Consider the following 27792-nt stretch of genomic DNA (forward strand, 5'->3'; position numbering starts at 1 on the left):
TGCAGATTAACACTGGAGTGATAAATGATCAGATGGTCATGTACAGGTAGAGATATTGGTGTGCAAAAGAGCAGAAAAGTAAATAAATAAAACAGTATGGGGATGAGGTAGGTGAAAATGGGTGGGCTATTTACCAATAGACTATGTACAGCTGCAGCGATCGGTTAGCTGCTCAGATAGCTGATGTTTGAAGTTGGTGAGGGAGATAAATGTCTCCAACTTCAGCGATTTTTGCAATTCGTTCCAGTCACAGGCAGCAGAGTACTGGAACGAAAGGCGGCCAAATGAGGTGTTGGCTTTAGGGATGATCAATGAGATACACCTGCTGGAGCGCGTATTACGGATGGGTGTTGCCATCGTGACCAGTGAACTGAGATAAGGCGGAGCTTTACCTAGCATGGACTTGTAGATGACCTGGAGCCAGTGGGTCTGGCGACGAATATGTAGCGAGGGCCAGCCGACTAGAGCATACAAGTCGCAGTGGTGGGTGGTATAAGGTGCTTTAGTGACAAAACGGATGGCACTGTGATAGACTGCATCCAGTTTGCTGAGTAGAGTGTTGGAAGCCATTTTGTAGATGACATTGCCGAAGTCGAGGATCGGTAGGATAGTCAGTTTTACTAGGGTAAGCTTGGCGGCGTGAGTGAAGGAGGCTTTGTTGCGGAATAGAAAGCCGACTCTTGATTTGATTTTCGATTGTAGATGTTTGATATGAGTCTGGAAGGAGAGTTTGCAGTCTAGCCAGACACCTAGGTACCTATAGATGTCCACATATTCAAGGTCGGAACCATCCAGGGTGGTGATGCTAGTCGGGCATGCGGCTGCAGGCAGCGATCTGGATAAGAGCGTCTGCTAAATGACTTAAATGTAAATGTAAATGTACAAGCGTTTAAGAGCAGTTGGAGGCCACGGAAGGAGTGTTGTATGGCATTGAAGCTCGTTTGGAGGTTAGATAGCACAGTGTCCAATGACGGGCCGAAAGTATATAGAATGGTGTCGTCTGCGTAGAGGTGGATCAGGGAATCGCCCGCAGCAAGAGCAACATCACTGATATATACAGAGAAAAGAGTCGGCCCGAGAATTGAACCCTGTGGCACCCCCATAGAGACTGCCAGAGGACCGGACAGCATGCCCTCCGATTTGACACACTGAACTCTGTCTGCAAAGTAATTGGTGAACCAGGCAAGGCAGTCATCCGAAAAACCGAGGCTACTGAGTCTGCCGATAAGAATATGGTGATTGACAGAGTCGAAGGCCTTGGCAAGGTCGATGAAGACGGCTGCACAGTACTGTCTTATCGATGGCGGTTATGATATCGTTTAGTACCTTGAGTGTGGCTGAGGTGCACCCGTGACCGGCTCGGAAACCAGATTGCACAGCGGAGAAGGTTCGGTGGGATTCGAGATGGTCAGTGACCTGTTTGTTGACTTGTCTTTCGAAGACCTTAGATAGGCAGGGCAGGATGGATATAGGTCTGTAACAGTTTGGGTCCAGGGTGTCTCCCCCTTTGAAGAGGGGGATGACTGCGGCAGCTTTCCAATCCTTGGGGATCTCGGACGATATGAAAGAGAGGTTGAACAGGCTGGTAATAGGGGTTGCGACAATGGCGGCGGATAGTTTCAGAAATAGAGGGTCCAGATTGTCAAGCCCAGCTGATTTGTACGGGTCCAGGTTTTGGAGCTCTTTCAGAACATCTGCTATCTGGATTTGGGTAAAGGAGAACCTGGAGAGGCTTGGGCGAGGAGCTGCGGGGGGGGGGGGGGCGGAGCTGTTGGCCGAGGTTGGAGAAGCCAGGCGGAAGGCATGGCCAGCCGTTGAGAAATGCTTATTGAAGTTTTCGATAATCATGGATTTATCGGTGGTGGCCGTGTTACCTAGCCTCAGTGCAGTGGGCAGCTGGGAGGAGGTGCTCTTGTTCTCCATGGACTTCACAGTGTCCCAGAACTTTTTGGAGTTGGAGCTACAGGATGCAAACTTCTGCCTGAAGAAGCTGGCCTTAGCTTTCCTGACTGACTGCGTGTATTGGTTCCTGACTTCCCTGAACAGTTGCATATCACGGGGACTATTCGATGCTATTGCAGTCCGCCACAGGATGTTTTTGTGCTGGTCGAGGGCAGTCAGGTCTGGAGTAAACCAAGGGCTGTATCTGTTCTTGGTTTTGTATTTTTTGAACGGAGCATGCTTATCTAAAATGGAGAGGAAGTTACTTTTAAAGAATGACCAGGCATCCTCAACTGATGGGATGAGGTCAATGTCCTTCCAGGATACCCGGGCCAGGTCGATTAGGAAGGTCTACTCACAGAAGTGTTTTAGGGAGCGTTTGACAGTGATGAGGGGTGGTCGTTTGACTGCGGCTCCGTAGCGGATACAGGCAATGAGGCAGTGATCGCTGAGATCCTGGTTGAAGACAGCGGAGGTGTATTTGGAGGGCCAGTTGGTCAGGATGACGTCTATGAGGGTGCCCTTGTTTACAGAGTTAGGGTTGTACCTGGTGGGTTCCTTGATGATTTGTGTGAGATTGAGGGCATCTATCTTAGATTGTAGGACTGCCGGGGTGTTAAGCATATCCCAGTTTAGGTCACCTAACAGAACAAACTCTGAAGCTAGATGGGGGGCGATCAATTCACAAATGGTGTCCAGGGCACAGCTGGGAGCTGAGGGGGGTCGGTAGCAGGCGGCAACAGTGAGAGACTTATTTCTGGAGAGAGTAATTTTCAGAATTAGTAGTTCGAACTGTTTGGGTATGGACCTGGAAAGTATGACATTACTTTGCAGGCAATCTCTGCAGTAGACTGCAACTCCTCCCCCTTTGGCAGTTCTATCTTGACGGAAGATGTTATAGTTGGGTATGGAAATCTCAGACTTTTTGGTGGCCTTCCTGAGCCAGGATTCAGACACGGCAAGGACATCAGGGTTAGCAGAGTGTGCTAAAGCAGTGAGTAAAACAAACTTAGGGAGGAGGCTTCTGATGTTGACATGCATGAAACCAAGGCTTTTTCGATCACAGAAGTCAACAAATGAGGGTGCCTGGGGACATGCAGGGCCTGGGTTTACCTCCACATCACCCGCGGAACAGAGAAGGAGTAGTATGAGGGTGCGGCTAAAGGCTATCAAAACTGGTCGCCTAGAGCGTTGGGGACAGAGAATAAGAGGAGCAGGTTTCTGGGCATGGTAGAATATATTCAGGGCATAATGCGCAGACAGGGGTATGGTGGGGTGCGGGTACAGCGCACCAATTTGTAAGTCGCTCTGGATAAGAGCGTCTGCTAAATGACTTAAATGTAAATGTAAATGTAGGTAAGCCCAGGCCCCGGGTGATGATGAGAGAGGTTGTATCTCTGGACATGCTGGTTGTAATGGGTGAGGTCACCGCATGTGTGGGAGGTGGGACAAAGGAGTTATCAGGGGTATGAAGAGTGGAACTAGGGGGTCCATTGTGAACTAAAACAATGATAACTAACCTGAACAACAGTATACAAGGCATATTGACATTTGAGAGAGACATACAGCGAGGCATACAGTAATCACAGGTGTTGAATTGGGAAAGCTAGCTAAAACAGTAGGTTAGACAACAACAGCTAATCAGCTGGCACGACAACAGCAGGTAAAATGGCGTTGACTAGGCAACGGGGCCAACAGATAAAACAAACAAGCAGAATGGGAAGCTGGACTGGCGAGTGTTATCCAGGTAAAAAAAAAAGGCGGTTTGCAGGAGAGTATTTGGAAGCTTAGGTTTAGCAAAAAGTTTTTAAAGAGATATGCGAAGAAAAATATGTAAAAAACGAAAAAGATATATACAGGGGACACGACACGACAGGACTTACTGCTACTATAGTTAGTCTCTCTATAGTTATAGTCTCTCTATAGATATATAGTCTCTCTATAGATATAGTCTCTCTATAGTTACTCAGTTCTATAGTTACAGTGTCTTTATAGTAACTCAGCTCTATAGTTATAGTCTCTCTACAGTAGCTCAGCTCTATAGTTAAAGTCTCTCTATAGTAACTCAGCTCTATAGTTATAGTCTCTCTATAGTAACTCAGCTCTATAGTTATAGTATCTCTATAGTTATAGTCTCTATAGTTTTTGTCTCTATAGATATAGTATCTCTATAGTTACTCAGCTCTATAGTTATAGTCTCTCTATAGTTACTCAGCTCTATAGATATAGTCTCTATGTAGTAACTCAGCTCTATAGTGATAGTCTCTCTATAGTTATAGTCTCTCTATAGTTACTCAGCTCTATAGTTATAGTCTCTATAGTTATTGTCTCTCTATAGATATGGTCTCTCTATAGTTACTCAGCTCTATAGTTATAGTCTCTCTATAGTTAGTCTCTCTATAGTAACTCAGCTCTATAGATATAGTCTCTCTGTAGTAATTCAGCTCTATAGATATAGTCTCTATATAGTTAGTCTCTCTATAGTTACTCAGCTCTATAGTCATAGTCTCTCTATAGTAACTCAGCTCTATAGTTATAGTCTCTCTATAGTTATAGTCTCTCTATAGTAGCTCAGCTCTATAGATATAGTCTCTCTATATTTACTCAGCTCTATAGTTATAGTCTCTTTATAGTAACTCAGCTCTATAGTTATAGTCTCTATAGTAACTCAGCTCTATAGTTATAGTCTCTCTATACTTATAGTCTCTCTATAGTTATAGTCTCTCCATAGTAATTCAGCTCTATAGTTATAGTCTCTCTATAGTAACTCAGCTCTATAGTTATAGGCTCTATAGTTATAGTCTCTCTATAGTAACTCAGCTCTATATGTATAGCTTCTCTATATAGTTATAGTCTCTCTATAGTAACTCAGCTCTATAGTTAGTCTCTCTATAGTAACTCATCTCTATAGTTTCATCTCTCTATAGTAACTCAGCTCTATAGTTATAGTCTCTCTATAGTTACTCAGTTCTATAGATATAGTCTCTCTATAGTTACTCAGCTCTATAGTTATACTCTCTATAGTTATAGTCTCTCTATCGATATAGTCTCTCTATAGTTATAGTCTCTCTATAGTTATAGTCTCTCTATAGTTATAGTCTCTCTATAGTTACTCAGTTCTATAGTGATAGTCTCTCTATAGTTATAGTCTCTCTATAGTTACTCAGCTCTACAGTTATAGTCTCTCTATAGTTACTCAGCTCTATAGTTATAGTCACTATATAGTAACTCAACTCTATAGTTATAGTATCTCTATAGTAACTCAGCTCTATAGTTATAGTCTCTATAGTTATAGTCTCTCTATAGTTACTCAGCTCTATAGATATAGTCTCTCTGTAGTAACTCAGCTCTATAGTGATAGTCTCTCTATAGTTATAGTCTCTCTATAGTTACTCAGCTCTATAGTGATAGTATCTCTATAGTAACTCAGCTCTATAGTTATAGTCTCTATAGTTATAGTCTCTCTATAGTAACTCAGCTCTATAGTTATGGTCTCTCTATAGTTGTAGTTTCAATAGGTATAGTCTCTCTATAGTTATAGTCACTATAGTTATAGTCTCTCTATAGTTACTCAGCTCTATAGTTATAGTCTCTATAGATATGGTCTCTCTATAGTTACTCAGCTCTATAGTTAAAGTATCTCTATAGTAACTCAGCTCTATAGTTATAGTCTCTCTATAGTTAGGCTCTCTATAGTAACTCAGCTCTATAGATATAGTCTCTCTGTAGTAATTCAGCTCTATAGATATAGTCTCTATATAGTTAGTCTCTCTATAGTTACTCATCTCTATAGTCATAGTCTCTCTATAGTAACTCAGCTCTATAGTTATAGTCTCTCTATAGTAACTCAGCTCTATAGTTATAGTCTCTCTATAGTAGCTCAGCTCTATAGTTATAGTCTCTCTATAGTAACTCAGCTCTATAGTTATAGTCTCTCTATAGTAACTCAGCTCTATAGTTATAGTCTCTATAGTTTTTGTCTCTATAGATATAGTATCTCTATAGTTACTCAGCTCTACAGTTATAGTCTCTCTATAGTTACTCAGCTCTATAGTTATAGTCACTATATAATAACTCAGCTCTATAGTTATAGTATCTCTATAGTAACTCAGCTCTATAGTTATAGTCTCTATAGTTATAGTCTCTATAGTTATAGTCTCTTTATAGTATCTCAGCTCTATAGTTATGGTCTCTCTATAGTTGTAGTTTCAATAGTTATAGTCTCTCTATAGTTATGGTCTCTATAGTTATAGTCTCTCTATAGTTATAGTCTCTCTAGTTATAGTCTCTATAGTTATAGTCTCTATAGGAACTCAGCTCCATAGTTATAGTCTCTCTATAGTTATAGTCTCTATAGTTATAGTCTCTATAGTAACTCAGCTCCATAGTTATAGTCTCTCTAGTTATAGTCTCTCTAGTTATAGTCTCTATAGTAACTCAGCTCCATAGTTATAGTCTCTCTATAGTTATAGTCTCTCTATAGTAACTCAGCTCTATAGTTATAGTCTCTATAGTTATAGTCTCTATAGTTATAGTCTCTATAGTTATAGTCTGTCTATAGTTATAGTCTCTCTATAGTAACTCAGCTCTATAGTTTCGTCTCTCTATAGTAACTCAGCTCTATAGTTATAGTCTCTCTATAGTTATAGTCTCTCTATAGTAACTCAGCTCCATAGTTATAGTCTCTCTATAGTTATAGTCTCTCTATAGTAACTCAGCTCTATAGTTATAGTATCTCTATAGTAACTCAGCTCTATAGTTATAGTCTCTATAGTTATAGTCTCTCTATAGTTACTCAGCTCTATAGATATAGTCTCTCTGTAGTAAATCAGCTCTATAGTGATAGTCTCTTTATAGTAACTCAGCTCTATAGTTGTAGTTTCAATAGATATAGTCTCTCTATAGATATAGTCTCTCTATAGTTACTCAGCTCTATAGTTATAGTCTCTTTATAGTAACTCAGCTCTATAGTTATAGTCTCTATAGTAACTCAGCTCTATAGTTATAGTCTCTATAGTGCCTCAGCTCTATAGTTATAGTCTCTATAGTTATTGTCTCTCTATAGATATGGTCTCTCTATAGTTACTCAGCTCTATAGTTAAAGTATCTCTATAGTAACTCAGCTCTATAGTTATGGTCTCTATAGTTATAGTCTCTCTATAGTTACTCAGTTCTATAGTTATAGTCTCTATATAGTTATAGTCTCTCTATAGTAACTCAGCTCTATAGTTATAGTCTCTCTATAGTAGCTCAGCTCTACAGTTATAGTCTCTCTATAGTAACTCAGCTCTATAGTTATAGTCTCTATAGTTATAGTAACTCAGCTCTATAATTTTGTCTCTCTATAGTAACTCAGCTCTATAGATATAGTCTCTCTATAGTAACTCAGCTCTATAGATATAGTCTCTCTATAGTAACTCAGCTCTATAGATATAGTCTCTCTATAGTAACTCAACTCTATAGATATAGTATCTCTATAGTAACTCAGCTCTATAGTGATCTCTATATAGTTATAGTCTCTCTATAGTTACTCAGCTCTATAGTTATAGTCTCTATAGTTATAGTAACTCAGCTCTATAATTTTGTCTCTCTATAGTAACTCAGCTCTATAGATATAGTCTCTCTATAGTAACTCAGCTCTATAGATATAGTCTCTCTATAGTAACTCAGCTCTATAGATATAGTCTCTCTATAGTAACTCAACTCTATAGATATAGTATCTCTATAGTAACTCAGCTCTATAGATATAGTCTCTCTATAGTTATAGTCTCTCTATAGTAACTCAGCTCTATAGTTATAGTCTCTCTATAGATATAGTCTCTCTATAGATATAGTCTCTATAGTTATAGTCTCTCTATAGATATAGTCTCTCTATAGTAACTCAGCTATAGTTATAGTCTCTCTATAGTAACTCTACAGTTATTGTCTGAAGAGTTGGTCTCTTCACCTTAGTGAGGAAACCTGACACTACTTACTCAGCTTTTCTTCGAGTTCAGCTGTAAAAATAAATAAAGACAGTGAGATAGTGAAATAATTAGATTCAGTATTTTCACTTTTCATTTCAATTAAATAAATGACTGGAGTTGTGCAACTTACCCCTCTCTCTTCTGACCTCCTCTGTAGACAGAAGACAGAGAGGAAAAAACATGATGTATTATGGGTACTAGAACATGAAGACAGACTACATGTCCTCTATTTCCTTTGTTAATGTTGAAAATTACATGAATATAGTAAACACAGAGACAACACTTACTCAGCTGTCTAGACAGGTCACCTGTGGGGGGAATATTCAGCCATCAACAGACATAAACACTTTTATGACCAATTTATCCAGTTAATACCTTTCTGAAGTCACAACATTTTCTTTATTTATTTTTCAGCTTCTCTATAGACAAATATATAAACAAAATGTAATGTAATGAAATATTAAAAAGACTAATGCATAATTAGTGCGTCTACAACATTTTTTTTGTTCTTTTTTTTGTCCGAACTGTTTGAGCTAGACTACCTAAAGTGTAGTTATATCCTGATCTAATACAGGACTGGTCTGAAGGTAACCTGGTATAAATGAATAGACTCTAATGGACCAGAAAGTGACTTTTTAAACTGACAAATTATAATCTAAGCTACACACAATATCCCATAATGACAAAGTAAAACAGGTATTTAGATTTTTTTTGCAAATGTATAAAAATATTTAAAAAACTGAAATTGTTGAATGATGACATCAAGGACCAGTCAGAGATCAAGGTTAAACTCACCTTCAGTATGTTTAATATCTGAGGTACTCTTAATGATGAGACAACAAGGACCAGTCAGACATCAAAGGACCAGTCAGACATCAAAGGACCAGTCAGAGATCAAGGACCAGTCAGACATCAAGGACCAGTCAGACATCAAAGGACCAGTCAGACATCAAAGGACCAGTCAGAGATCAAGGACCAGTCAGACATCAAGGACCAGTCAGACATCAAGGACCAGTCAGACATCAAGGACCAGTCAGAGATCAAGGACCAGTCAGAGATCAAGGACCAGTCAGACATCAAGGACCAGTCAGAGATCAAGGACCAGTCAGACATCAAGGACCAGTCAGACATCAAGGACCAGTCAGAGATCAAGGACCAGTCAGACATCAAGGACCAGTCAGAGATCAAGGACCAGTCAGAGATCAAGGACCAGTCAGACATCAAGGACCAGTCAGAGATCAAGGACCAGTCAGACATCAAGGACCAGTCAGACATCAAGGACCAGTCAGACATCAAGGACCAGTCAGACATCAAGGACCAGTCAGAGATCAAGGACCAGTCAGACATCAAGGACCAGTCAGAGATCAAGGACCAGTCAGAGGTCAAGGACCAGTCAGACATCAAGGACCAGTCAGAGATCAAGGACCAGTCAGAGATCAAGGACCAGTCAGAGATCAAGGACCAGTCAGACATCAAGGTTAAACTCACCTGTATGTTTTCTCCACTTGTAGACACCAACTGAAGCTGTGAGAACTACAACAGCTGCTGCTATTAGTAGACCAATAATCAACCCTACTTGTGATTTAGGAAACACGTCATCTGAAACAGAGAAGTCATGTCAAACCATTACAACACTACATATATACTGTACAGGAAGTAAAGCATCATTTATAAATACTACTGAACAGACCAATAAGGTCATCCCCTAGGAAACCATCCTCCACTAACTAGTCTAACTAACAAGAGGTCTCAGGTATTTGGGTTAACCAATGAAGACCTCACCTGGGACATGAATCTCAGTCTCCTTCAGGTGGTTGATCTCCGTCTGGTGAACTCTACAGGTGAACCTGTTGGTGTCAGTCTGGTTCACGGTGACATGTTGTCTCACAGCGTAGAGGTCCTCTGAGTCCCTGTATTTCTCTGGAGGTCCATCAGCAGGGAGGATGGTTCCAGAACTGTCCAGCCACTCCATCTGAGGTTCAGGAAACCAGCCTCCAGACTCACACTTCAGGACCACCCCCCAGCCTTTAGGTCCATCAATGGAGATCACTGGCTGAGATACAGCACCTACAGATACAAGATAAACCAGAGATCACTGGCTGAGATACAGCACCTACAGATACAAGATAAAACAGAGATCACTGGCTGAGATACAGATACAAGATAAAACAGAGATCACTGGCTGAGATACAGATACAAGATAAAACAGAGATCACTGTCTGAGATACAGCACCTACAGATACAAGATAAAACAGAGATCACTGGCTGAGATACAGCACCTACAGATACAAGATAAAACAGAGATCACTGGCTGAGATACAGCACCTACAGATACAAGATACAACAGAGATCACTGGCTGAGATACAGCACCTACAGATACAAGATAACACAGAGATCACTGGCTGAGATACAGCACCTACAGATACAAGATAAAACAGAGATCACTGGCTGAGATACAGATACAAGATACAACAGAGATAACTGGCTGAGAACAGCTCCAGTATTACCAGCACTCCTACACAGATACCAGATTTGTAGTTTGCATTTGTATTTATTATGGATCCCCATTAGTTCCTGTCAAGGCAGCAGCTACTCTTCCTGGGGTTTATTATGGATCTCCATTAGTTCCTGCCAAGGCAGCAGCTACTCTTCCTGGGGTTTATTATGGATCCCCATTAGTTCCTGTCAAGGCAGCAGCTACTCTTCCTGGGGTTTATTATGGATCCCCATTCGTTCCTGCCAAGGCAGCAGCTACTCTTCCTGGGGTTTATTATGGATCCCCATTAGTTCCTGCCAAGGCAGCAGCTACTCTTCCTGGGGTTTATTATGGATCCCCATTAGTTCCTGCCAAGGCAGCAGCTACTCTCCCTGGGGTTTATTATGGATCCCCATTAGTTCCTGTCAAGGCAGCAGCTACTCTTCCTGGGGTTTATTATGGATCCCCATTAGTTCCTGCCAAGGCAGCAGCTACCCTTCCTGGGGTTTATTATGGATCCCCCATTAGTTCCTGCCAAGGCAGCAGCTACTCTTCCTGGGGTTTATTATGGATCCCCATTAGTTCCTCCCAAGGCAGCAGCTACTATTCCTGGGGTTTATTATGGATCCCCATTAGTTCCTGCCAAGGCAGAACCTACTCTTCCTGGGGTTTATTATGGATCCCCATTCGTTCCTGCCAAGGCAGCAGCTACTCTTCCTGGGGTTTATTATGGATCCCCATTAGTTCCTGCCAAGGCAGCAGCTACTCTTCCTGGGGGTTTATTATGGATCCCCATTAGTTCCTGCCAAGGCAGCAGCTACTCTTCCTGGGGTTTATTATGGATCCCCATTAGTTCCTACCAAGGCAGCAGCTACTCTTCCTGGGGTTTATTATGGATCCCCATTAGTTCCTGCCAAGGCAGCCGCTACTCTTCCTGGGGGTTTATTATGGATCCCCATTAGTTCCTGTTAAGGCAGCAGCTACTCTTCCTGGGGTTTATTATAGATCCCCATTAGTACCTGCCAAGACAGCAGCTACTATTCAAGGGGTTTATTATGGATCCCCATTAGTTCCTGCCAAGGCAGCAGCTACTCTTCCTGGGGTTTATTATGGATCCCCATTAGTTCCTGTTAAGGCAGCAGCTACTCTTCCTGGGGTTTATTATAGATCCCCATTAGTACTTGCCAAGACAGCAGCTACTATTCATGGGGTTTATTATGGATCACCATTAGTTCCTGCCAAGACAGCAGCTACTCTTCCTGGGGTTTATTATGGATCTCCATTATTACCTGCCAAGGCAGCAGCTACTCTTCCTGGGGTTATTATGGTTCCCCATTAGTTCATGCCAAGGCAGCAGCTACTCTTCCTGGGGGTTTATTATGGATCCCCATTAGTTCCTGCCAAGGCAGCAGCTACTCTTCCTGGGGTTTATTATGGATCCCCATTAGTTCCTGCCAAGGCAGCAGCTACTATTCCTAGGGTTTATTATGGATCCCCATTAGTTCCTGCCAAGGCAGCAGCTACTATTCCTGGGGTTTTATGTGGATCCCCATTAGTTCCTGCCAAGGCAGCAGCTACCCTTCCTGGGGTTTGTTATGGATCCCCATTCGTTCCTGCCAAGACAGCAGCTATTCTTCCTGGGGTTTATTATGAATCCCCATTAGTTCCTGCCAAGGCAGCCGCTACTCTTCCTGGGGGTTTATTATGGATCCCCATTAGTTCCTGTCAAGGCAGCAGCTACTCTTCCTGGGGTTTATTATGGATCCCCATTAGTTCCTGCCAAGGCAGCAGCTACTCTTCCTGGGGTTTATTATGGATCCCCTTTAGTTCCTGTCAAGGCAGCAGCTACTCTTCCTGGGGTTTATTATGGATCCCCATTAGTTCCTGCCAAGGCAGCAGCTACTCTTCCTGGGGTTTATTATGGATCCCCATTAGTTCCTGTCAAGGCAGCAGCTACTCTTCCTGGGGTTTATTATGTATCCCCATTAGTTCCTGCCAAAGCAGCAGCTACTCTTCCTGGGGTTTATTATGGATCCCCATTAGTTCCTCCCCACGGCATCAGCTACTATTCCTGGGGTTTATTATGGATCCCCATTAGTTCCTGCCAAGGCAGCAGCTACTCTTCCTGGGGTTTATTATGGATCCCCATTAGTTCCTGTCAAGGAAGCAGCTACTCTTCCTGGGGTTTATTATGGATCCCCATTAGTTCCTACCAAAGCAGCAGCTACTCTTCCTGGGGTTTATTATGGATCCCCATTAGTTCCTACCAAAGCAGCAGCTACTCTTCCTGGGGTTTTATTATGGATCCCCATTAGTTCCTACCAAAGCAGCAGCTACTCTTCCTGGGGTCCAGCAACATTAAGGCAGTTGACACAATTTTAAACCATTACAATACATTCACAGATTTCACAACACACTGTGTGCCCTCAGGCCCCTAATCCACCACTACATATCTACAAATATACACATATCTACATGTAGAGTTGCACATTTGGGGAATATTCAGAGGTGGAAACTTTCCGTGGGGATCAACGGGAATATATGCAAATTAATATTAATGAATTAATATTAACCATTTAAATGTAGATGTTTTTTGCATTGGATATATTTACCATGTCATATGGAGACAGAAACATAAACCTTTAACCTGATCATAAGTAGACATTAAAAACAAAATTGCACATGATTAAATCCTTCCATTATAAATATAAAAACTATTTGTTTACGAATTTAACTTTAATTAAATGAGTTGACTCTTCACATGGGATGATTTCCCTGAACAACAAAAGAAAGGGAATATTGAATGATCCATCGCATCTCCCAAAAACGTTTTCAACATACATCTGTAAAATTATAGTATTTTGATGTATTTCAGAACTGCAGTTTCCTCTGCTTGGAGCAACAGTGAAGTGGGCAGTAGGGGTTTCTTCTCTTACATCTGCAAGCAGAGTTTGGCGAAGTTGAAGTAGACTGTGATTCGATGATATATTAACAGGCACTGCATTGATTATATGCAACTCAGGACAAGCTAGTTAACCTCGTAATATCATCAACCATGTGTAGTTAACTAGTGATTATGTTAAGATTGATTGTTTTTTATAAGATAAGTTTAATGCTAGCTAGCAACTTACTTTGGCACCTTGCTGCACTAGCGTAACAGGTAGTCAGCCTGCCACGAAGTCTCCTCGTGGAATGCAATGTAATCGGCGTCCAAAAATGCCGATTACCGATTGTTCTGGAAACTTGAAATCGGCCTAATTAACCATGCCGATTAAATCGGTCGACCTCTAATGCAGAGGGTTGCATTTCCATTGAATTGGGGATAGTTTAACCAAAATATGCCACAAGACCTAGAATTGCCTTATGTGTATCCAACAAAAAAAGGTTCACTGATATAAGCTAAGTTTTTTGGTGAATTAAAGCAAAATTCCCAAAATTCCCGGGCATAACTTCCCATGGAAAATGTCTAGACATTTACCAGAAAGATTTCCGACCCTAGATGGACCTTTGCCTAAATGCCTAATCAACAAAATTAAACACTTCCTGCTATCTGAGACATACCTAATCAACAAATGAAACACTTCCTGCTATTTGAGAAATGCCTAGTCAACAACACTAAACACTTCCTGCTATTTAAGAAATGCCTAGTCAACAACATTACACTTCCTGCTATTTAAGAAATGCCTAATCAACAACATTAACCACTTCCTGCTATCTGAGACATACCTAATCAACAAATGAAACACTTCCTGCTATTTTAGAAATGCCTAATCAACAACATTAAACATTAACAGAACCCTGCAACACTCCAGTATTAACAGAAGCCTGCAGCACTCCAGTATTAACAGAAGCCTGCAGCACTCCAGTATTAACAGAACCCTGCAACACTCCAGTATTAACAGAACCCTGCAACACTCCAATATTAACAGAACCCTGCAGCACTCCAGTATTAACAGAACCCTGCAGCACTCCAGTATTACAGAACCCTGCAGTACTCCAGTATTAACAGAACCCTGCAGCACTCCAATATTAACAGAACCCTGCAGCACTCCAGTATTAACAGAACCCTGCAGCACTCCAATATTAACAGAACCCTGCAGCACTCCAATATTAACAGAACCCTGCAGCACTCCAGTATTAACAGAACCCTGCAGCACCCCAACAATATTAACAGAACCCTGCAGCACTCCAGTATTACCAGAACCCTGCAGTACTCCAGTATTAACAGAACCCTGCAGCACTCCAATATTAACAGAACCCTGCAGCACTCCAGTATTAACAGAACCCTGCAGCACTCCAATATTACAGAACCCTGCAGCACTCCAATATTAACAGAACCCTGCAGCACTCCAGTATTAACAGAACCCTGCAGCACCCCAACAATATTAACAGAACCCTGCAGCACTCCAGTATTAACAGAACCCTGCAGCACTCCAGTATTACCAGAACCCTGCAGGACTCCAGTATTACCAGAACCCTGCAGTACTCCAGTATTAACAGAACCCTGCAGCACTCCAATATTAACAGAACCCTGCAGCACTCCAGTATTAACAGAACCCTGCAGCACTCCAATATTAACAGAACCCTGCAGCACTCCAATATTAACAGAACCTGCAGCACTCCAGTATTAACAGAACCCTGCAGCACCCCAACAATATTAACAGAACCCTGCAGCACTCCAGTATTAACAGAACCCTGCAGCACTCCAGTATTACCAGAACCCTGCAGGACTCAGTATTAACAGAACCCTGCAGTACTCCCATATTAACAGAACCCTGCAGCACCCCAATATTAACAGAAAGATGGTCAGAAGTCATGAGGCAGAACCCTGCAATACTCCAGTATTAACAGAACCCTGCAGCCTCCAATATTAACAGAAAGATGGTCAGAAGTCATGAACAGAACCCTGCAGTACCCCAGTATTAACAGAACCCTGCAGCACTCCAATATTAACAGAACCCTGCAGCACTCCAGTATTAACAGAACCCTGCAGCACTCCAGTATTAACAGAAGCCTGCAGCACTCCAGTATTAACAGAACCCTGCAGCACTCCAGTATTAACAGAAGCCTGCAGCGCTCCAGTATTAACAGAACCCTGCAGCACTCCAGTATTAACAGAACCCTGCAGCACTCCAGTATTAACAGAACCCTGCAGCGCTCCAGTATTAACAGAAGCCTGCAGCACTCCAGTATTAACAGAACCCTGCAGCACTCCAGTATTAACAGAACCCTGCAGCGCTCCAGTATTAACAGAACCCTGCAGCACTCCAGTATTAACAGAACCCTGCAGCACTCCAATATTAACAGAACCCTGCAGCACTCCAATATTAACAGAACCCTGCAGCACTCCAGTATTAACAGAACCCTGCAGCACCCCAACAATATTAACAGAACCCTGCAGCACTCCAGTATTAACAGAACCCTGCAGCACTCCAGTATTACCAGAACCCTGCAGGACTCCAGTATTACCAGAACCCTGCAGTACTCCAGTATTAACAGAACCCTGCAGCACTCCAATATTAACAGAACCCTGCAGCACTCCAGTATTAACAGAACCCTGCAGCACTCCAATATTAACAGAACCCTGCAGCACTCCAATATTAACAGAACCCTGCAGCACTCCAGTATTAACAGAACCCTGCAGCACCCCAACAATATTAACAGAACCCTGCAGCACTCCAGTATTAACAGAACCCTGCAGCACTCCAGTATTACAGAACCCTGCAGGACTCCAGTATTAACAGAACCCTGCAGTACTCCCATATTAACAGAACCCTGCAGCACCCCAATATTAACAGAAAGATGGTCAGAAGTCATGAGCAGAACCCTGCAATACTCCAGTATTAACAGAACCCTGCAGCCTCCAATATTAACAGAAAGATGGTCAGAAGTCATGAACAGAACCCTGCAGTACCCCAGTATTAACAGAACCCTGCAGCACTCCAATATTAACAGAACCCTGCAGCACTCCAGTATTAACAGAACCCTGCAGCACTCCAGTATTAACAGAAGCCTGCAGCACTCCAGTATTAACAGAACCCTGCAGCACTCCAGTATTAACAGAAGCCTGCAGCGCTCCAGTATTAACAGAACCCTGCAGCACTCCAGTATTAACAGAACCCTGCAGCACTCCAGTATTAACAGAACCCTGCAGCGCTCCAGTATTAACAGAAGCCTGCAGCACTCCAGTATTAACAGAACCCTGCAGCACTCCAGTATTAACAGAACCCTGCAGCGCTCCAGTATTAACAGAACCCTGCAGCACTCCAGTATTAACAGAACCCTGCAGCACTCCAGTATTAACAGAACCCTGCAGCACTCCAGTATTAACAGAACCCTGCAACACTCCAGTATTAACAGAACCCTGCAACACTCCAGTATTAACAGAACCCTGCAGCACTCCAGTATTAACATAACCCTGCAGCACTCCACTATTAACAGAACCCTGCAGCACTCCAGTATTAACAGAACCCTGCAGCACTCCAGTATTAACAGAACCCTGCAGCACTCCAGTATTAACAGAACCCTGCAGCACTCCAGTATTAACAGAACCCTGCAGCACTCCAGTATTAACAGAACCCTGCAACACTCCAGTATTAACAGAACCCTGCAACACTCCAGTATTAACAGAACCCTGCAGCACTCCAGTATTAACATAACCCTGCAGCACTCCACTATTAACAGAACCCTGCAGCACTCCAGTATTAACAGAACCCTGCAGCACTCCAGTATTAACAGAACCCTGCAGCACTCCAGTATTAACAGAACCCTGCAGCACTCCAGTATTAACAGAACCCTGCAGCACTCCAGTATTAACAGAACCCTGCAGCACTCCAGTATTAACAGAACCCTGCAGCACTCCAGTATTAACAGAACCCTGCAGCACTCCAATATTAACAGAACCCTGCAGCACTCCAATATTAACAGAACCCTGCAGCACTCCAGTATTAACAGAACCCTGCAGCACCCCAACAATATTAACAGAACCCTGCAGCACTCCAGTATTAACAGAACCCTGCAGCACTCCAATATTAACAGAACCCTGCAGCACTCCAATATTAACAGAACCCTGCAGCACTCCAGTATTAACAGAACCCTGCAGCACCCCAACAATATTAACAGAACCCTGCAGCACTCCAGTATTACCAGAACCCTGCAGTACTCCAGTATTAACAGAACCCTGCAGCACTCCAATATTAACAGAACCCTGCAGCACTCCAGTATTAACAGAACCCTGCAGCACTCCAATATTAACAGAACCCTGCAGCACTCCAATATTAACAGAACCCTGCAGCACTCCAGTATTAACAGAACCCTGCAGCACTCCAATATTAACAGAACCCTGCAGCACTCCAATATTAACAGAACCCTGCAGCACTCCAGTATTAACAGAACCCTGCAGCACCCCAACAATATTAACAGAACCCTGCAGCACTCCAGTATTAACAGAACCCTGCAGCACTCCAGTATTGCAGAACCCTGCAGGACTCCAGTATTACAGAACCCTGCAGTACTCCAGTATTAACAGAACCCTGCAGCACTCCAATATTAACAGAACCCTGCAGCACTCCAGTATTAACAGAACCCTGCAGCACTCCAATATTAACAGAACCCTGCAGCACTCCAATATTAACAGAACCCTGCAGCACTCCAGTATTAACAGAACCCTGCAGCACCCCAACAATATTAACAGAACCCTGCAGCACTCCAGTATTAACAGAACCCTGCAGCACTCCAGTATTACCAGAACCCTGCAGGACTCCAGTATTAACAGAACCCTGCAGTACTCCCATATTAACAGAACCCTGCAGCACCCCAATATTAACAGAAAGATGGTCAGAAGTCATGAGCAGAACCCTGCAATACTCCAGTATTAACAGAACCCTGCAGCCTCCAATATTAACAGAAAGATGGTCAGAAGTCATGAACAGAACCCTGCAGTACCCCAGTATTAACAGAACCCTGCAGCACTCCAATATTAACAGAACCCTGCAGCACTCCAGTATTAACAGAACCCTGCAGCACTCCAGTATTAACAGAAGCCTGCAGCACTCCAGTATTAACAGAACCCTGCAGCACTCCAGTATTAACAGAAGCCTGCAGCGCTCCAGTATTAACAGAACCCTGCAGCACTCCAGTATTAACAGAACCCTGCAGCACTCCAGTATTAACAGAACCCTGCAGCGCTCCAGTATTAACAGAAGCCTGCAGCACTCCAGTATTAACAGAACCCTGCAGCACTCCAGTATTAACAGAACCCTGCAGCGCTCCAGTATTAACAGAACCCTGCAGCACTCCAGTATTACATTTACATTTACATTTAAGTCATTTAGCAGACGCTCTTATCCAGAGCGACTTACAAATTGGTGCGTTCACCTTATGACATCCAGTGGAACATCCACTTTACAATAGTGCATCTAAATCTTTTAAGGGGGTGAGAAGGATTACTTTATCCTATCCTAGGTACCCTGCAGCACTCCAGTATTAACAGAACCCTGCAGCACCCCAACAATATTAACAGAACCCTGCAGCACTCCAGTATTAACAGAACCCTGCAGCACTCCAGTATTACCAGAACCCTGCAGGACTCCAGTATTACCAGAACCCTGCAGTACTCCAGTATTAACAGAACCCTGCAGCACTCCAATATTAACAGAACCCTGCAGCACTCCAGTATTAACAGAACCCTGCAGCACTCCAATATTAACAGAACCCTGCAGCACTCCAATATTAACAGAACCCTGCAGCACTCCAGTATTAACAGAACCCTGCAGCACCCCAACAATATTAACAGAACCCTGCAGCACTCCAGTATTAACAGAACCCTGCAGCACTCCAGTATTACCAGAACCCTGCAGGACTCCAGTATTAACAGAACCCTGCAGTACTCCCATATTAACAGAACCCTGCAGCACCCCAATATTAACAGAAAGATGGTCAGAAGTCATGAGCAGAACCCTGCAATACTCCAGTATTAACAGAACCCTGCAGCCTCCAATATTAACAGAAAGATGGTCAGAAGTCATGAACAGAACCCTGCAGTACCCCAGTATTAACAGAACCCTGCAGCACTCCAATATTAACAGAACCCTGCAGCACTCCAGTATTAACAGAACCCTGCAGCACTCCAGTATTAACAGAAGCCTGCAGCACTCCAGTATTAACAGAACCCTGCAGCACTCCAGTATTAACAGAAGCCTGCAGCGCTCCAGTATTAACAGAACCCTGCAGCACTCCAATATTAACAGAACCCTGCAGCACTCCAGTATTAACAGAACCCTGCAGCACTCCAGTATTAACAGAAGCCTGCAGCACTCCAGTATTAACAGAACCCTGCAGCACTCCAGTATTAACAGAAGCCTGCAGCGCTCCAGTATTAACAGAACCCTGCAGCACTCCAGTATTAACAGAACCCTGCAGCACTCCAGTATTAACAGAACCCTGCAGCGCTCCAGTATTAACAGAAGCCTGCAGCACTCCAGTATTAACAGAACCCTGCAGCACTCCAGTATTAACAGAACCCTGCAGCGCTCCAGTATTAACAGAACCCTGCAGCACTCCAGTATTAACAGAACCCTGCAGCACTCCAGTATTAACAGAACCCTGCAGCACTCCAGTATTAACAGAACCCTGCAGCACTCCAGTATTAACAGAACCCTGCAGCACTCCAGTATTAACAGAACCCTGCAACACTCCAGTATTAACAGAACCCTGCAACACTCCAGTATTAACAGAACCCTGCAGCACTCCAGTATTAACATAACCCTGCAGCACTCCACTATTAACAGAACCCTGCAGCACTCCAGTATTAACAGAACCCTGCAGCACTCCAGTATTAACAGAACCCTGCAGCACTCCAGTATTAACAGAACCCTGCAGCACTCCAGTATTACAGAACCCTGCCGCACTCCAGTATTAACAGAACCCTGCAACACTCCAGTATTACCAGAACCCTGCCGCACTCCAGTATTACCAGAACCCTGCCGCACTCCAGTATTAACATGTCATCAACCTGAATACATTGTGATGTAACACTGAGATAATCATCAAACCATAACAGCTTTACTTGAATGACATCAATAATTCACTGTGAGTCAACAGTGGGTAGTAGGAATATTGGGACACAGACAGTGAGTCAACAGTAGGTAGTAGGAATATTGGGACACAGACAGTGAGTCAACAGTAGGTAGTAGGAATATTGTAACACAGTCAGTGAGTCAACAGCAGGTAGTAGGTATATTAGGACACAGGCAGTGAGTCAACAGTATGTAGTAGGAATATTGGGACACAGCGAGTGAGTCAACAGTAGGTAGTAGGAATATTGGGACACAGGCAGTGAGTCAACAGTAGGTAGTAGGAATATTGGGACACAGACAGTGAGTCAACAGTAGGTAGTAGGAATATTAGGACACAACCAGTGAGTCAACAGTAGGTAGTAGGAATATTAGGACACAGACAGTGAGTCAACAGTAGGTAGTAGGAATATTAGGACACATACAGTGAGTCAACAGTAGGAATATTGGGACACAGCCAATGTGACAGACCAGCAGAATACATGATCTATAACAGAGGAAGGAATGATGAGGGAGGAAGACCAGCTGAATACATGATGAGGGGAGGGAGACCAGCTGAATACATGATGAGGGAGGAAGACCAGCTGAATACATGATCTATGACAGAGGAAGGAATGATGAGGGAGGAAGACCAGCTGAATACATGATCAATAACAGAGGAAGGAATGATGAGGGAGGAAGACCAGCTCAATACATGATGAGGGAGGAAGACCAGCTGAATACATGATGAGGGAGGAGGACCAGCTGAATACATGATGAGGGAGGAAGACCAGCTGAATACATGATCTATAACAGAGGAAGGACTGATGAGGGAGGAAGACCAGCTGAATACATGATGAGGAGGAAGACCAGCTGAATACATGATGAGGGGAGGAAGACCAGCTGAATACATGAATGAGGAGGAAGACCAGCTGAATACATGATGAGGGAGGAAGACCAGCTGAATACATGATGAGGGAGGAAGACCAGCTGAATACATGATAAGGGAGGAAGACCAGCTGAATACATGCTGAGGGAGGAAGACCAGCTGAATACATGAATGAGGGAGGAAGACCAGCTGAATACATGATCTATAACAGAGGAAGGAATGATGAGGAGGAAGACCAGCTCAATACATGATGAGGGAGGAAGACCAGCTGAATACATGATGAGGGAGGAAGACCAGCTGAATACATGATGAGGAGGAAGACCAGCTGAATACATGATGAAGGAGGAAGACCAGCTGAAAACATGATCTATAACAGAGGAAGGACTGATGAGGGAGGGAGACAAGCTGAATACATGATGAGGAGGAAAACCAGCTGAATACATGAGCTATAACAGAGGAAGGCATGATGAGGGAGGAAGACCAGCTGAATACATGATGAGGGAGGAAGACCAGCTGAATACATGATCTATAACAGAGGAAGGACTGATGAAGGAGGAAGACCAGCTCAATACATGATGAGGGAGGAAGACCAGCTGAATACATGATCTATAACAGAGGAAGGACTGATGAGGGAGGAAGACCAGCTGAATACATGATCAATAACAGAGGAAGGAATGATGAGGGAGGAAGACCAGCTGAATACATGATGAGGGAGGAAGACCAGCTGAATACATGATGAGGGAGGAAGACCAGCTGAATACATGATGAGGGAGGAAGACCAGCTGAATACATGATCTTTAACAGAGGAAGGAATGATGAGGGAGAAGACCAGCTGAATACATGATGAGGGAGGACGACCAGCTGAATACATGATCTTTAACAGAGGAAGGAATGATGTGGGAGGAAGACCAGCTGAATACATGATCTATAACAGAGGAAGGACTGATGAGGGAGGAAGACCAGCTGAATACATGATCAATAACAGAGGAAGGAATGATGAGGGAGGAAGACCAGCTGAATACATGATCTATAACAGAGGAATGAATGATGAGGGAGGAAGACCAGCTGAATACATGATCTATAACAGAGGAATGAATGATGAGGAGGAAGACCAGCTGAATACATGATAAGGGAGGAAGACCAGCTGAATACATGATGAGGGAGGAAGACCAGCTGAATACATGATGAGGAGGAAGACCAGCTGAATACATGATCTATAACAGAGGAAGGAATGATGAGGGAGGAAGACCAGCTGAATACATGAATGAGGAGGAAGACCAGCTGAATACATGATCAATAACAGAGGGAAGGAATGATGAGGAGGAAGACCAGCTGAATACATGATGAGGGAGGAAGACCAGCTGAATACATGATGAGGGAGGAAGACCAGCTGAATACATGATGAGGGGAGGAAGACCAGCTGAATACATGATGAGGAGGAAGACCAGCTGAATATATGAATGAGGAGGAAGACCAGCTGAATACATGATGAGGAGGAAGACCAGCTGAATACATGATGAGGAGGAAGACCAGCTGAATATATGAATGAGGGAGGAAGACCAGCTGAATACATGATGAGGAGGAAGACCAGCTGAATACATGATGATGGAGGAAGACCAGCTGAATACATGATGAGGGAGGAAGACCAGCTGAATACATGAATGAGGAGGAAGACCAGCTGAATACATGATCTATAACAGAGGAAGGAATGATGAGGGGAGGAAGACCAGCTGAATACATGATGAGGGAGGAAGACCAGCTGAATACATGATCTATAACAGAGGAAGGAATGATGAGGGAGGAAGACCAGCTGAATACATGATGAGGGAGGAAGACCAGCTGAATACATGATCTATAACAGAGGAAGGAATGATGAGGGAGGAAGACCAGCTGAATACATGCTGAGGGAGGAAGACCAGCTGAATACATGATGAGGGAGGAAGACCAGCTGAATACATGATCTATAACAGAGGAAGGAATGATGAGGGAGGAAGACCAGATGAATACATGATGAGGGAGGAAGACCAGCTGAATACATGATGAGGGAGGAAGACCAGCTGAATACATGATGAGGGAGGAAGACCAGCTGAATACATGATCTATAACAGAGGAAGGAATGATGAGGGAGGAAGACCAGCTGAATACATGATCTATAACAGAGGAAGGAATGATGAGAGAGGAAGACCAGCTGAATACATGATGAGGGAGGAAGACCAGCTGAATACATGAATGAGGGAGGAAGACCAGCTGAATACATGATCTATAACAGAGGAAGGAATGATGAGGGAGGAAGACCAGCTGAATACATGATCTATAACAGAGGAAGGAATGATGAGGGAGGAAGACCAGCTGAATACATGATGAGGAGAAAGACCAGCTGAATACATGATGAGGAGGAAGACCAGCTGAATACATGATGAGGAGGAAGACCAGCTGAATACATGAATGAGGGAGGAAGACCAGCTGAATACATGATCTATAACAGAGGAAGGAATGATGAGGGAGGAAGACCAGCTGAATACATGATCTATAACAGAGGAAGGAATGATGAGGGAGGAAGACCAGCTGAATACATGATAAGGGAGGAAGACCAGCTGAATACATGATCTATAACAGAGGAAGGACTGATGAGGAGGAAGACCAGCTGAATACATGATGAGGAGGAAGACCAGCTGAATACATGATGAGGAGGAAGACCAGCTGAATACATGATGAGGGAGGAAGACCAGCTGAATACATGATGAGGGAGGAAGACCAGCTGAATACATGATGAGGGAGGAAGACCAGCTGAATACATGATGAGGGAGGAAGACCAGCTGAATACATGAATGAGGAGGAAGACCAGCTGAATACATGAATGAGGAGGAAGACCAGCTGAATACATGATGAGGGAGGAAGACCAACTGAATACATGATCTATAACAGAGGAAGGAATGATGAGGGAGGAAAACCAGCTGAATACATGATCTATAACAGAGGAAGGACTGATGAGGAGGAAGACCAGCTGAATACATGATGAGGGAGGAAGACCAGCTGAATACATGATGAGGAGGAAGACCAGCTGAATATATGATCTATAACAGAGGAAGGAATGATGAGGGAGGAAGACCAGCTGAATACATGATCTATAACAGAGGAAATAATGATGAGGGAGGAAGACATGTTGATATTTCAGCAGCCAATCATTTAGCCAGATTTACCAAAACAACCTCTGATCACATCTCCAGTATTCATGACTCACCAACAAGGAGTTGAACGGTGGTTTCCTTCACCTGGCTGGTCAGTGTTGGAATGAAGCACCTGTAGCCTCCAGTATCAGAGAGTAACTCTGGTCAGCTTTAAGGAGACGTTGCCGTTATTCAGTTCTTCATGAAACATTGATGTCCTTCCCCTGTAGGATGGAAACTGATCCCCATTGGAGTCTCGACCGTCAAGGTAAAGATGGACGTTTTCTGCTTTCAGGTTCAATCTTGTCCACTGCACTGCCATGTTCTCAGCACTGACACTGGGTTCCAGGGAACATGGTAGAATGATGTCATCACCAGCTAAGGCAACGACTGGGTCAGCCGGTCCAACAACCTGAACCTCAGACGACCCTGGAGAAAAACAAATTACACAGTCAGAGATAACTGGACTTTGGCCAGATGAATGAACAAAGCCACCAATCACATGACACCATTCATTCCTATGTGAAGACTCAACAGCATTGAAGCCAAATGAAGGCGGTTAAGATGGAATACATGTGGGAGATTTATGTAGACAGTTTGAGCTACTCCAGGAAGTGACGTTGCAGGCTAGCTCAGTGCTGCCCCCTCTCATTAAGTACCTGAAGTGGAAGGCCAACCGGGGTACTGCAGGCTGCCATTAGACATAACATGCAGGCTAGCTCAGTGCTGCCCCCTCTCATTAAGTAACTCAAGTTGAAGGCCAACCGGGGTACTGCAGGCTGCCATTAGACATAACATGCAGGCTAGCTCAGTGCTGCCTACTCTCATTAAGTAACTCAAGTTGAAGGCCAACCGGGGTACTGCAGGCTGCCATTAGACATAACATGCAGGCTAGCTCAGTGCTGCCCCCTCTCATTAAGTAACTCAAGTTGAAGGCCAACCGGGGTACCAATATTGATTGAGGAATGAAGTTGAATGTGATTGTTTTTATAACATTTATTTTTGTGTTTGTTTCATTATTCTGTATTATTCCTCATCCCAGACACCTCATCACCCTCATCCCAGACAGTACATTATCCCAGACCCCTCATCCCAGACAGTACATTGTCCCAGACCCCTCATCCCAGACAGTACATTGTCCCAGACCCCTCATCCCAGACAGTACATTGTCCCACACCCCTCATCCCAGACAGTACATTGTCCCAGACCCCTCATCCCAGACAGTACATTGTCCCAGACCCCTCATCCCAGACAGTACATTGTCCCACACCCCTCATCCCAGACAGTACATTGTCCCAGACACCTCATCCCAGACCCCTCATCCCAGACAGTACATTGTCCCAGACCCCTCATCCCAGACAGTACATTGTCCCAGACACCTCATCCCAGACCCCTCATATCAGACAGTACATTGTCCCAGACCCCTCACCCCAGACAGTATATTGTCCCAGACCCTTCATCCCAGACAGTACATTGTCCCAGACCCCTCATCCCAGAGAGTATATTGTCCCAGACCCTCATCCCAGACAGTATATTGTCCCCAGACCCCTCATCCCAGACAGCACATTGTCCCAGACCCTTCATCCCAGAGAGTATATTGTCCCAGACCCCTCATCCCAGAAAGTACATTGTCCCAGACCCCTCATCCCAGAAAGTACATTGTCCCAGACCCCTCATCACAGACCCCTCATCCCAGACAGTATATTGTCCCAGACCCCTCATCCCAGACAGTACATTGCCCCAGACCCCTCATCCCAGACCCCTCATCCCAGACAGTATATTGTCCCAGACCCCTCATCCCAGACCCCTCATCCCAGACAGTACATTGTTCCAGACCCCTCATCCTAGACAGTATATTGCCCCAGACCCTCATCCCAGAGTATATTGTCCCAGACCCCTCATCCCAGACCCTCATCCCAGACAGTACATTGTCCCAGACCCCTCATCCCAGACCCCTCGTCCCAGGTAGTACATTGTCCCAGACCCTCATCCCAGACAGTATATTGCCCCACACCCCTCATCCCAGACAGTATATTGTCCCAGACCCCTCATCCCAGACAGTATATTGTCCCAGACCCCTCATCCCAGACAGTGCATTGTCCCAGACCCCTCATCCCAGACAGTGCATTGTCCCAGACCCCTCATCCCAGACCCCTCATCCCAGACAGTATATTGTCCCAGACCCCTCATCCCAGACCCCTCATCCCAGACAGTACATTGTCCCAGACCCCTCATCCTAGACAGTATATTGCCCCAGACCCCTCATCCCAGAGAGTATATTGTCCCAGACCCCTCATCCCAGACCCCTCATCCCAGACAGTACATTGTCCCAGACCCCTCATCCCAGACCCCTCGTCCCAGGTAGTACATTGTCCCAGACCCCTCATCCCAGACAGTATATTGCCCCACACCCCTCATCCCAGACAGTATATTGTCCCAGACCCCTCATCCCAGACAGTATATTGTCCCAGACCCCTCATCCCAGACAGTGCATTGTCCCAGACCCCTCATCCCAGACAGTGCATTGTCCCAGACCCTCATCCCAGACCCCTCATCCCAGACAGTATATTGTCCCAGACCCCTCATCCCAGACCCCTCATCCCAGACAGTACATTGTCCCAGACCCCTCATCCTAGACAGTATATTGCCCCAGACCCCTCATCCCAGAGAGTATATTGTCCCAGACCCCTCATCCCAGACCCCTCATCCCAGACAGTACATTGTCCCAGACCCCTCATCCCAGACCCCTCGTCCCAGGTAGTACATTGTCCCAGACCCCTCATCCCAGACAGTATATTGCCCCACACCCCTCATCCCAGACAGTATATTGTCCCAGACCCCTCATCCCAGACCCCTCATCCCAGACAGTATATTGTCCCAGACCCCTCATCCCAGACAGTGCATTGTCCCAGACCCCTCATCCCAGACAGTGCATTGTCCCAGACCCCTCATCCCAGACAGTGCATTGTCCCAGACCTAGAAAGAGCCAGCCAGTGTGCTGTATCATATCATCACGAATGACCAAATCTTCCACAGGACCTAAGGTTTAAATGTGGATAAATGTCCATGCCAAGTTTCAGTTCCAATGGGTTATTGCTGTAGCCGACAGAAAATGTAATCTTGGTCAAAATGTAATGAAATAAAAAGGATTCACACGGGTATAAATGACTGCAGAAGAGGGAAAGTGTACAGACATACCCAGGGTGACCACATTTACAATACCCACATGAGGGACAACAGGATGATTCTGCAGTACATTACTGGGACAGTGTAGACTACATGGTTAAAGACATTACTGAA

General features: G+C 44.2%; 1 protein-coding gene and 1 pseudogene across 1 annotated transcript in view; one reads left to right on the forward strand and one right to left on the reverse strand.

Annotated features, from left to right (window-relative positions):
• LOC115126308 (myelin-oligodendrocyte glycoprotein-like) overlaps positions 1-27792 on the forward strand; it is a 264366-nt gene that overhangs the window by 138331 nt on the left and 98243 nt on the right. The window lies entirely within an intron of this gene.
• Positions 9670-25042, reverse strand: LOC135574387 (butyrophilin subfamily 1 member A1-like; annotated as a pseudogene).

Source organism: Oncorhynchus nerka, linkage group LG12 (assembly GCF_034236695.1).
Source record: "Oncorhynchus nerka isolate Pitt River linkage group LG12, Oner_Uvic_2.0, whole genome shotgun sequence".
NCBI lineage: Eukaryota > Metazoa > Chordata > Actinopteri > Salmoniformes > Salmonidae > Oncorhynchus > Oncorhynchus nerka.